The 13,929-nt window shown below is 38.4% G+C and overlaps 1 protein-coding gene across 1 annotated transcript in view; it reads left to right on the forward strand.

The window, feature by feature from the left end:
* LOC139151798 (D(1C) dopamine receptor-like) overlaps window positions 1–13,929 on the forward strand; it is a 30,990-nt gene that overhangs the window by 234 nt on the left and 16,827 nt on the right. The window lies entirely within an intron of this gene.

Genomic DNA, 13,929 nt, shown 5'->3' on the forward strand with positions numbered 1-13,929 from the left:
TGTCTGTCTTTCGTACAAATACTGCAACTGTTAAGTTAAGAAATGTGTACCTCGTCATCCCGAGCTACATACCATAAGCATATCGTCAGTAGAGTGCGATGTAAAAATTGTCGTGATGTTCTCAGTAGAAAACATAATTTATCATTTTGTATTCCAGTCGACGAATGAAGCCATTGCAGTTTACTGACGCTTGACTGATTCGTCACGTAACGCAATATTATGCTGAACGTTTAATATACTTCAGAGTAAATAGGAGGGCCACAGTGAACTGTTGATCAATTACTCAAAGAGCGATCCACTTCCTTTTCTCTTGAGTACAAAGACAAACTCGCTCCATATGTTTCTCCGTTTTGGCACGGGGAGCAAACGTTCTGTGATGCTGTTTTGATACAGTCTAATAGCATACCACTCGAGTGGAGCCGACGGTAGGCCTTGGTAACTGGTGAGTGGACGGCCTGGTCCACTTGTATATGCGTGAATAACGTAAAGACCTGAGATGATTGCGAGTGCGTCACGAGTATGTTTGCGTTGTACGACCTGCAACCCATCGGTTGTCAATACAGCGAAGTCCCACTCCTTTTAAAATCAGATGCGTTTTCACAACACGTTTCCAGAGAGTAAGCAACGCATAGATGTTCTCACAGTGTCAATATTTGACTTACTAATGATGCAAACAAAAAATAATTTACCGATATAGATTGCCCTCGACGCTAGTTAAATATTGCGCGAGGGGCTATAAGTCAAAACTCTCCCTTCATCAACCAAAATAATTCTACTGCATAATTAAATCAAAGGGACCGGTTTTGAACCACGATTTATCGTGATGGTAATTCGACGACGGCAAGAAAGAAACTGTGGATATATTACACGGGAATCCAGGATTCGTGGGCAGTCAATGCGTAAATACCCCCTAAATAGTCACCAGTCACTAAAACAGATAAAAAAAGAAATGTAGATATTTTCTTTAAAAAGTACGACCGGCACTAATAATCTTATGTTCAGAGCAGCACTGTGTGCTTAACATAATCCTCCCGTATAATCCTGGTATTTCAGTTACAGACAGGATGGTAATTCGATAGCGAGAAATGAAAGTGTAAAACCGACGAAATCCGAACTCAGGGTTCGTGGAAACTCAGTGCCTGGTGAATGTCCAGTCACTGAACGGATAAAACAGAAGGCAGGTATTTTCTCTAAGGAGTGCGAACTGCACTGATCATCGCGTGTTCAGTGAAGCTCATACCATAATCATGATTTTCCAGTGACATACTTTATACGTACCATTTGAACAATCAAAAGACAATTCGTCTTTTAGTATTCCCAGACCCGACAAATCTTTCAAAAATGAAAATCTCGCTGATAAGTTTTATCAGCACATATATTGCCATGTATTCTACGAAGACTGTTGACGGCTTTTTTCGCGGGACAAATGCCAAGTCGATGCCCTAGGGTATCAACAATTTAGTATTATTTGAAAAGCCGTTTATATTTGTAAGAACTATGGCACACGCTGAAAGAGGAGCGGTTATCGAGCGGTATCTTTATCCTTCTTGCGGATGGAACATATAAAGGAAGTCATCACGGCATACTTTCTTATTACATTCAATCGCAATAGTTAATAGAAATATGTACATGATAAAAATATAGAAAAAGTGAGTTAGACCGACACGGAATGTTTCAAACGCTGAAGAGAAACTCGCCATATTTTAAACAAAAGTGGCAAATTAACCTGCTATATCTAGAAATTACGACCTAAGCTTCCAGGTAAGTAGGCAGGTCAGGCTGGACTGACAGGGAACACACTAATGAGTCGATCGCAGCTGTAGCAAAAAGACAGGCTAAGCATACAGACGGTTCACTCAAAATGACGTTGTTCATGGAGAATATTATTTGAATTCATTATTGATTTTGGAAATTAATTAAACGCACGGAAAATTTGTAAACAACGATTTCGTCCCTGTAAATAGACTCAAGACTAAATTAATATACCGACATAATCACCCTCCTCTTAGTTTCTCTTTCTTTATTTCTGACCTCCATTGTGCGTTTGCTAATGTGTTTGTATCTCGCCATACAATAGAATTGTCTCGGCCTGCATCAGTGAAAGAAAACTAATTGATGTTCCCACCTCAAATTGAAGAGAGTACATTAGGAAATGAAAGATGGAAATGGAGCTATAGGCTGGCGATTGTAACCTTAGTGGCATGCAACAAACAGCTACAAACACCGGAAGAGAGAGAGAGAGAGAGAGAGAGAGAGAGAGAGAGAGAGAGAGAGAGAGAGAGAGAGAGAGAGAGAGAGAGAGAGAGAAAGTCGTTTTCAAACGAGATAAGTTTCGTTTTCTACTATCCCCCTCCCCCCCTCCCCCAGTTGCAGGCTTTTGGAATTTAATAGGCGCACCAGCCGACTTCATGTATTCCACGGCAAACGCTAGAGAACGTTGCTAAGAGACGGGCCGGGGCATCTGTCTTCTTGACTGACGATAGGAAATTACAAACGCATTTTACTACGTTCAGAGTAACAGTGTTTGGGAAGCCTGTCAGTCCGACCTGGTTAAAAAAATTGTGAGCGCTCGATGTCGGTCCTGGGCCGGTCTATGATGTGTATTGGGTCTGAGGGGTGGATTCAGAGGCAACACCAATTTGAGGTCCATGCCCAAATTGTGAGTGTAAACGATTTAGGCCGGCTTTAGGCCCAGTTGACACCCCAAACAGTAGGCCTAGAGCGAGGTCGATAAGTGACTAGAGGCGGGAGATTCATATAGAGTGTCAACGCGGACCATATTTTTGTCTTATCATAAGCAAAGGGTGGCCTAGAGACGGCCTTGGGTCTGAATGTGAACCTGGCCTTTATTTTCCTTTTCACGTAATTTTTCGGCGACTTGAAAAAGGCTTTGTTCGCTTTGCTTACTTAGATATTGTCCACTAGAATGTATTTTAGTTTGTCATCATACAGCACTCTAGAAAAATATTTATTTAATATTTTCGTTGAACTCCTAAGATAATCTTGACCTTCAACTTTTAGGAAATTCCGCAATGCGTTTAATTTTGCACTGTTCAACATATATCACTCACGAAACTACGAATTTTCAACCGAAAACGACCGAGAAGTCTTTCCTTCCTTTTTTGCATTTTTTAAAAAGACAGTTATGAATGTTTTATGTAAACCGATCCTGATGACCTGAACTTAATGCTGCTAACACACCAGAAAGGAAGAACTTGAATTATTAAGTGTAACAACTTCCTAAAGTGGAAGTGCACAGTTTTAAGTCCGTGATGCAAGGTAAAAATTGCAGCTTCAAGATGGATTTATTAATCCTGCTTTCTTAATGTAGTCTGCATTGCTCAAACCTTCCTTGGGGACTGGACGGAAATTACAGGGGGAGGGTTCGTGGTTTGTTTTTGGAGTCGGAGGTCGCCATTTTCCCCGCGGGCATTTTTAAGGGTCATGGAGTTCACGCAATATGCCTATTAAGAGGGTCACCATTTTTCACAACTACATGAGTGCAAGATGTGACAGATATAGTGTTTTGCTCAAAAATATCAAAGATAACACATGGGGGTCTACTACAAAACAAGCTATAACTTAACATTGATATTGTGTTCAATACTTTATGTTAGTGTACTTCACTTGAAGTTGGAGGTAAAAAGTGCATGTGTGTACAAGAAATTTGATTTTTTACATTTCATCGAAAATGTTGATTCACTACACTCGTCAGTCTATGAGAGAGCTATGCATAATTTTTTCCCAGTACAAAACTGGCAATATTTGTGAATTTACAGATGTTTGACAATTGATATGAATGTACGTGATTAGAATGGGTTCTATAAAAGTGCAGACGTGAACAACAAATAAGATGTTGGTATTTCACCCAAAAGTGTTATTTCACTCTCATTGTTGTCTAGAGTTAAGTATTTAACATATTCCCCTACAAAACTTGCTATATCTGTGTATTTATATGTATATGTTGTTAAATATTGACTTTTAGGCTGAAATAAATTTCTAGACAAGCCAACCTATAAATGAAGGTAAACATAACAGCTATTGTCCCTTCTGATTATTAATAGCTAAGTAGCTGATAAAATTACTTATTTTGCACTGAGATTTCTTTTTCATAGGATTACTTGAAACCTCGCATAAAGGTGATTATTTGAAAAAGTTAAAAGTTCAAAGGTCAAATATGTTGATTAAGATTGATATGGACTGTGAAACGCAGAAGGGGTCACTGTTTTTTGAGCATGAAAATGGGAAGGGTCGCTTGTTCTCTTGCAAACACTTTTGAAGGGTCACTATTTTTCGCGCACTGTGATTTAAAGAACCACCGGCCCTCCCCCACTGTAATTTCTGTCCAGCCCCTTAATGAAGCTTTCAACCATTCTCTTACCAAATCAAGAACAAACTTTTCTTTAAAAAACCTTAAAGGGACAGTAACTGTAATTTTTATGTTTTCCCCACTATTTTTGTTCTACTCCAAAAGCATGTTGAAGCACCTACTTTTTAGATTATCAACACAGCAACTATACGTGTAAAAGGTACCGTAACTGTTGAATTCTCTCCCGGCCCAGAAATCACTTGTCAACAATACCAATTGCAGTATACACGTGTACCGGCTAAGTTGACAAGCTGAATACTGAGTATCTCAACATTCTATAGAGACTAGAAACGAAAAAATAAGATCAAGCGTTACAGCTACTGGCCCTTTCACAAACAATTTACGCTTAGGCTACTCTCAAATAAATCGCCAAGGAAACTGTCTCCTCTGCGCCCACGAACGGACTTGACTCATATTGTGCGCAATTTGCAATCCAACCGGATACTCTTGACACCTACCCAACAACGACACAACATCTGACCAGTTCCCTGACGAAGATAACATGTCGTGGCTACACTTCATCAATTTTCACCGAAGGTGTGTTACGTGTATGCGTAATATACACCGGATGCGCAACGCGCACTGCACGATTGTCTGCGCATTTAACGGTAGTATAGCTGTACTATGGAATATTCGCCGTGAACATCATCCGGAAAAGTATTTCCACCAGACCATCCAAAAAATGACAGACTTCATTATCTTTCTTAGAAAGCATGATTGAGATCAGCAACGAAGACGTTTTAATGATTGATTATTTAAAGTCTTTTTACAGAGCCCTTACAAGTACAATGCCTGGCATAAATAGACACAGACAAGAAGAAAAAAAAAATACTCCTTGTCTGTGAAAGAGGGAGCCTTGTCGGAATGACCAGCGTTTAATTAATCATACATAGACACTTTTAATAATTGATTAGCACCTTTTAGTTTAACCCGTTTTAATAAAGCAATTATGTAAGTTTACAAAACTATGCAAATACACAGCCATAATAAATGTTTATACGAATTCACATGAAAAGGTTGATCGGCAATGTCATGGTGATGCCGTGAATAAATTAGCAAACAGTTATTTACCGTCACCGAACCATGTGCAAACGGTGAAGGCCTGTTTTCCAATCAGACGGAGTTACCGTAGGCAGGCGCGTGGCAGTAGTTAGGGTAAAGGCCTAACCAGCGGAGGATGCTGGGTACGAGACTTAGACTCTGGTGTTGTGGCCTTGAGCACAGTACTAATTTTGCTAATGGGTAGCGGGTGTTTCATCCTTTAATTGAAATTCTACATTTCGCCTGTTTGATGATGGATTAAAAAAACACACAAACAATGTTGATTCAAAAATTATAGATTTTGAAAGTTAACGTATGTTTGTATCTATCTGTGTGCGTTATGTGTCTAGGTAATTATCAATATATATATGCACTAGTATCCGTGTGTGTCTCTGCAGGGCTTTGCTGGATGGGCGTATGTACTTTCAATGACCCCTTTGTATCACACGGAACGGAACAGGTAAACGGTCGTTCATTTTCATCTAGGAATAAAAGCCCGTTTCCTTTCTTTTATCATCTGTTGACAACATTTGATCGATGAATCGATATGAAAGTCGGTATCAATTTTGAATAAGATAAGAGTGCACACGAGCCATTGAACATTTGAACACAAAGGCTGTTGACGTTCTGCGTTTCATTGTACCTTCTTCCCCGAAGCAGTTCACTGCAACGTGACTCATAGGTCACATGACGTGGACTGCAATTAGTCACACGGGGGCAATTCGTTGAGAGACTCATCGAGGAACAACTGATGAGAGAACATGGCTGGAACGGTCACTTTACTCAGTTTGTCACCTACTTGACACACAGTATACGGTTATGCAGATGTTACTGGGCAACTATAAACCGGGCGTTAAACCAAAAATTATGATTCGAACTCGCGTCTTAATCCTTGTGACGAATCAAAATTAAATACAGAGGATTTCAGATCAGCACCACAACTCAATGTGTAAGGCAATCATGTTGCATGTACAATATTTTTTATATATTTCGTTTTGTTAAAACTCATACAGGTTTTACATCGACTTAAGTAAACAAAAGTTGAACCTTTCGAAAGTTAAGGAAATGTAAGGAAAGCTTGAGCATTGGGTTGTAGTAGTAAGCACACAGCGACAAACACATTATTAAAACTGTTCTTAGACCTCCATTGCACAAATTGTACTGAAACAATACAGCACATATTAGAAGGGCGTAAGTTGACGTGACCGAGACCTGAAGACTGTTCGACTAGTTCGGCAGGGCATGTAACTCCGGCCATAACTTGGCACACTGGCGACTTTGGCTTACCATGGGTACAGTTCAGAAGCAATGCATCGAAGCGCACTGACTGTAACAAGAGTCGACAGTGACAGTAGTTGCCAAGTTGGCAGCAGTGGGGCCGTAGCAATGTCAACTGGAGGTAGCAACTGAAATTCTTTCTGAATGTTTGTCAGTTTGCAATCTTTAAGCATCGTGTACAATTACCGGTGACTAAAACAGTTCCAAATACCATTCGATTTTCGTCAGGTAGATTAAGAAGAATGGTCTCAGACTATCTTGATAATGATGACACTGTCGAGGCGCAAATGAGCATTGATTAGGTATTACATGTCCTGAAATTTTCTGACTACGACTTCTCGCGACGTGGTTGTACTTATAAATGTGAATAATTACAAGTGCCCGTTCATGCATTTTACAGCACGTCTCTCAGATCCAACAGTCAACTGTTTATCAGTTTATTCGTGAACAAATGAATCACATGAGTTCAGCTGTAGTGCTTTGCCGTTTTGCCTGTGAATCTGCGAAGTTCATTACAAACTTTTGTAACAAGTAAATCATCCCGAAGTGTGAGCTTTTTTGGAGGAAATGTCGTACAGATCTCGCAGAATTCGCTTTGTTAATGCTTTGTAGAGCGAGTACTTGACGGTTTGGCGGGAAATAGCGGCCACTTTTGGAGTCTCAGTCTAGTAAAAGTCCAAGGTGCGAAGCGTACAAAAACTACCATTAAAGTTTTATGTTCTCTTTAATCAATATATGTCATGTATATTCACTAAATTCTGTACTAAATTGCCACTTGGGTTTACTTTCAAGAAAAGCTTTACACTTTCACATATATTTCCGTAGAAAAAGTGCACAAAATGATATCCTTGAAACAGATTCCTATTTTTTTTAAAAAACTTAGCTTGCACCTGTGGTTTGCCGAACTTCAACCAGAGCATGCTGGGAACTTTTCATTTAGATTCTGCTTGTCTTGTAAAAGTTATGATAAGCCACATCTTTATCGTGGTTACAGACTTACCAGTACAATACTTTGATATGACAGAGAATGATATACCGACTCCAGAATATAACAACATGTGGAGAATCGTATTTATCTCCAGAATATTTTGTACATTGAAACAAGGCAGTTTGACTGGGTGGTCATGTAGGTATTACCAATGTTACATATCGGACATGTATTCGCATATATGGTTGAAAGTAATTGCATTTGTTTTTGTTTCTGAATGCTTATTTGATTGGTTTTAACATCTCGAGGTTATATATCGCGCCATCGTAATTTAATTTTATCACTTCGTGATTGACAGTGAGGCAGCTGCAGGTAGCACTATCTGATTGAATCAAATTGGACTCATCTTCGTCGTGTCTGACTGGTCAGTAGATCTCCCGGAGATTGTTATGAAAGTACTAAGCCTGAGAACCAGTGTCGTATTATATATATATATATATATATATATATATATATATATATATATATATATATATATATATATATATATATAGATAGATAGATAGATAGATAGATAGATAGATAGATAGGCCTACATGTATAAAAAAAACTTGGAGTTTTGGGTAAAACGAGTCATTGAAGTATGGATTAGGCAAAAGATACCTATGGAAATACTACAATATCATGAATAATCGCACTTATAATATTACCAAATTAGTGCACCCATTTCGGAAAGACTTTGTAAGTTCTAGTATTTTGCACGATTCATCTAAGTCAATACCACGAAACTAGGCAATTTTCAATCATTTAAATGAATAAAATAGAATGGCTGATTATCAACCAGATCCGTTTGCACAGTAGAACATATCTATTATATCTGCTTTGTGCAACTGTAACTAAGTAGCGTTAAAGGCAAAACTAGAAGCAGGCTGCAGAATACACAGAATCTGGCCTAATGCGTCTTTAATGGGTTAGCCTTTCATTTTAATTTAGTCTAATCATTTTAAACTAAATGGGGCATTATGAATAAATTATATCGCGAACAATCAACTAGGGAGAGTCAAAGAAAAAATATAAGTTCACCATAATCGAGGGCGTACAATATGCAACGATCAAGAATTGACGAAAGTAAAATGCAGAGCATTATCGTAAACAAGGAGGTCGTATTCCGCTAGGTCGATGATCTGAACATCGGAAGCAAGGGCAGATAGTACTTAGACACCCATAAGGGACTGTCTCTCGTGTTTTAATAAATCGTCTATTGCTCTCTGTTCCATGCAATAAAGGCTAACAATTCCTACGTGGGGAATCTCCTCAAAAACATCGCTGTTGTCGCACACTCGACTACATACTAAAACATAGATAATCAGTGAAAGTTAACTGAAAAAAAAATCTTTCCGAACGTGCTTCCTAGGTTTGCCAGGCGCACACAATCCATACACAAAGTGGGTGAACCTCCTGTGTTCCCTCTGTCCATCGATTCGTATTTGTATCTGGAGACAGGAATTAATTCGGATCCAGAGAAGACGGACTATACCATTTGAACATCCTTCCCTAATGAGTATATACCAATGGAGTATGCGGGGAGTAATTGAAAACAGTGTCACATCCTGAATCGTTTTCCGTCTTTTTTCCTGCAATCGTAGTAAAGTGGAATTACACATTCGTTCCGCACTATCTCACAAAGGTTAACTACATCTGTGATGGGAAGTTTATGATATATAGTATAATTAAGGGGCTGACAGCAACCGGGTTGTGTGGGTAAGAAAGGGGAGACTCCTGGAAGTCGGTTCGAGTCTGTCCTTACTTCTTGGGTGGCGGAAGCTTTTAGAAGTGTTAACCTCCTTTATATCCACTTTAATGTTCTTTCTTTCTTTCTTTCTTTCTTTCTTTCTTTCTTTCTTTCTTTCTACCAGACTACTGTCACCTTATGAAATATACTTCGTTGGCGTGGGTTGTGGTGTGAAACGTTTTTATCGACAATATATCAAGCTGCCTTATGCTCTCGGTATAGTTTTAAACGATCACACATTAGCGAGGTGAGTGTGGGAGGCTGAATTTGTTGTATGAAACCGAAGCCACGGTCCTCTCCAAACATTTCTTTTTTTCTCGTTTTTTTTTCGTCAACGAGGTTGCTCTATCAACAACCCGCTCTGCCCGGTTTAATAAAGCCGGGTCCACGGAGGCGAGGCAAAACTCAAAATAACTTGTGCAAATACCGTATAGCAAAGCAATGGCTATGAAATTTCATTAAAATTAGTTTACAAATGGGAGCGAATGCCGCAATGTAATCTTGATCCCATCACTGACCATCACGTATTGTATCAGTAAACACGACAAAGCGGCATTAGAAGGAAACTAGACAAATGTTATGTCATCTTGGGATTTTGTTTTCATTTAATCGATGAAATATACAACATCTTCATTCAAGCTCTGTTGGCTATTCTATTACTTTCTTGTTCTATGTCAGAAATTATATTGAAATGCGAGTAATCAATATTGAAATCAAAGCCTCATGTTGGAAGGGCTAACACATTTACCTTGTATTTCAGTTTTATCACGAGACAGATGAGAGAAAATGGACTTGTCTCCCATAACAAAGACAATGATAATTTCATCAAAAGTTACAGCTACTGTCCCTTTAATCATAGAGTCAATGCTTTAACCCCTTCACCATAATGGTTTGACCCACGACCATTGTTATCAGTGGGGAGTGTGGACCTGTTTACGGAAAATCGGGGGATGAACGTAACAGCTTTGAACATGGTCAGTCGCGAAAGATTAGCGGGCCCACTCTTCTAGGATTAATATGCTGTCCTTTCGTGATCTAAGGTGTCTGGCCCACAGGGGTAAATAATGTACGAATTTAGGGTGCCTGGACCAGGGTAACAACACCTCATACACGGGTTGAATTCACCACCAGTGGCATGTAACTGTCTCTTTAATATTGCACGGTATATCCGACACCATTGTACACAAGGTATATATCGGTGACGTCTTTCCTAGAATTTTCCCGACGCGAGATGTATGTGGGTCTTGTCTTGTTGCCAAGGGAACAAAGTTGAAGCAGATTTGAGTGATATAATCTTTCTCATAATTCCGCCATTCTTAAGCATTCGTAGAGTTTCCATCAATTTAAAAGGAAAGAAAATTCTTTTCGAGAAAACCAAACAACTCTTTTGGCAATAAATACTGAGCACGTCTAAAGGTAACTTTATTTGTAAATTATTTATTGATACTGTTATGCAGTGATAAAACAAAATGGTTTTAGAGTTGCCCGCTTAAGAGATATCTTTTAAAAACAAATCTCTATAGAGGTGTTTAGGGAATATTATCAAGTTATGTATGATGTCTCAAAATTGTAAGCTTCAGATGAAACAACCAATAAATGAGATTATATTTTAAATTATGACGTCACGAAAACGACCCGCAGAACATCTTACTGGGTACCACGTATCAATAAAACACGATATTCCAAAGATTGCGTTGTCAGTTTGAAATCAAGAAAGCCAGAAACAAACAATGCTAAATGCAAGTTCTTTACAAACAAAACTTGAGCACGGTTACTGGAACCAGGTTAGTCTTGTCTATGATATTAAGACTGCCTAGAAATATTAGATATTTTGCTTGCTGGAAGTTCAAACCGAAATAGACTTCTAATGTTGAAAAACACCTAGTTCGACTACTGCGCGCATGACTGGTATTGTTGCATATGTTTCCTGTTTTATACTGCAACTTCGGATGTAAGCTTAACTGTCGACAAAAAAACTGAAGGCTTGCATGCTGTCCGGCTTCGAGCGTGCAGTCACGTCTACACAGGGATGTTCAAATGACATTTTCGCACGAAAAGTCCTTTCGATAGACTTTCTGAAATAGTATACACACACTGACTTGCTACACGGGTAACGACACAGGTTTGTTGCCCGAGGGCTCGAGAGTCGCCAAAACAGTCTATTTGATCAGGCCACAGGGAAAACAAACGTAAGTTGTTACCCAAATATGGCCAGTCAAGACATATTGTGTAACACAAGTCATCCAATCTTGTCGCCGGAAAGCTCCTAAGCTTTCATCATTCGTCTCAGTTGCAGACGACACTGCCAACTTCTTCCCGCGTTCTAGGATGTGTGTGCATAGACGGTACATTCAAACTTCCTAGGTCAACAGTTTTTCCGTACTTTTGATTGGCTAACAGTTTCAGTATCTGTTGAATTGTAAATTGCTGTTTGCACGCGTACGTATCAGCGTCAAAATTATGCATACCACGTGACCGTCAATTATTGAATCCCATATAGAGTTTGGACAGGGCGTATTATAATACCTACTATTGTATATATATTTATTCATTGATCCATTGATTTATATTGGCCACAGAGAGTGAAACTTTAAACACTATAGATATTTACCAGCGTGAACAATTGAAATTTCACTGCAATACCCTGGAATACACCTCCTATTATAACCATGTTGTGTAAGAAGCAATTACAGGCCTATTGTAATTTACAGCGTATATTAGGGATAGGAAAAATGTACTCTTGGGGCTGTAAAATTGAATGTTCTGCCAGAATGCAGGCAATTACGGTAACTCGCCTAGCCTCAGCGTAATGCTCAAGTTTGGGTGTATCTGCTGGTTCGCGTCTGTCATAGCCATACCATGGACGTAAAAAAAGGCGTCGATGGTCATATCCACTCCCTGTGACGGATGGCATCATGTCCACTCCCTCATGGAACCAGATATGAACTGAAAATGCTCACGTGTTTCATTAAATATTGCATTATATGTAAATTTGAACCTTTGCCACATGTTTGCAACTTCATTGAAAGTAATATGATCAGTATAATGAACAATATTCACCGCCGATTAATTCTAAAAGTTCATGAAGTATAAAAATATGTAATTTGCTGAAATACAAATATTGAAGTTCTTTGACTTCTATCATTGTATCACCACTTTATATAGCAAATGTAATTATCTTTGGCCAAGTCCTTTAAGCCATATATGCCTAACTGTGAAATCTCATTAGCTATGCAAATTATAAATTTAATTTATAGCTGACATGAAAATGTGAAATGACTTTAGATATTGTTTTAACCTGGTATAATCATCAAGGTACATAGCATGTTTTGCCAACTTTGATCAAGTAAATCCCAGTACATATCCGTAATTAGAAAAGATCACTGAATATGCAAATTAGGAATTGGCTAAAGAAAAAATGCTTTATGACCTACAATAATGTTGTATCATAGTATCTTTAATGTATATAGCAAGGTTCATCAACTTTGGTCCAGTCAATTCAGATATATATCCCTAATTAGCAAAGTTCATTAAATATGTAAATTAGGAATTGGCTGAAGTAAAAATGCTTAATGACTTTCAATAATGTTGTATCATAGTATCTTCAATATATGTAGCAAGTTTTGTTAACTTTGGTCAAGTTAATTCAGATATATATCCCTAATTAGGAAAGTTCATTAAATATGCAAATTAGGAATTGGCTGAAGAGAAAATGCTAAATGACTTTCATTAATATTGTATCGTAGTACCTTCAATACATGTAGCAAGTTTGGTCAAGTTTGATCGTGTCAAATCAGATATATATCCCTAATTAGGAAAGTTCATTAAATATGCAAAAGAGCAACTATCTTTCATGTCACCCCTTAATGGTTCCCACTGCTGATATATCTTGGTGTGATCAACATTTGTAGCAAATCTCACCAAATTGTGTGCAGTTGTTTTTAATGTATATCCTTTTTTTCTAAAATCATTAATTATGCAAATGAGCAAAAAGTATGCAAGCCACACCCACCAAAAACTAATCAGTTCTTGCCAGTTGCTAACTGAATCTATGTACCAGATTTGATTGTGATCTGATCAGCTGTTTTTGAGATATCGGACCAACAGACAGACAGACAGACAGACACATAGACAGACATCTCTGCGACTTATGCTCACGTGTGTGAAGACGTGAGCAAAAAAGTGCCATTCACGCCCTCATAACGGATGGCAAGTTCACTCCCTCGTTTACTTTTAATATACCCATCGATACGGAAGATTTTTTATGACTTTTTTCAACTTTTTACTCTTGAATGAGGTATTTGAAGCACATGATATTGATATCGAAGTTATGATCTAAATTAAATCTAGATTGTATGTCTGGACAGTGGGGAAAAGGCCAGGGGCCTGATTGTCGTGTCGGTAACATGTAATGATTTCTGCGATGAGCATCTATGACTTGTTTTACTTGCAACTTTATGACGAACTTGTTGTTGGCAGCCTACCAGCCAATGTCGAGAAATTATATTGTGACTATTAAGG

The sequence above is a fragment of the Ptychodera flava genome, chromosome 15 (genome assembly GCF_041260155.1).
Source record: "Ptychodera flava strain L36383 chromosome 15, AS_Pfla_20210202, whole genome shotgun sequence".
NCBI lineage: Eukaryota > Metazoa > Hemichordata > Enteropneusta > Ptychoderidae > Ptychodera > Ptychodera flava.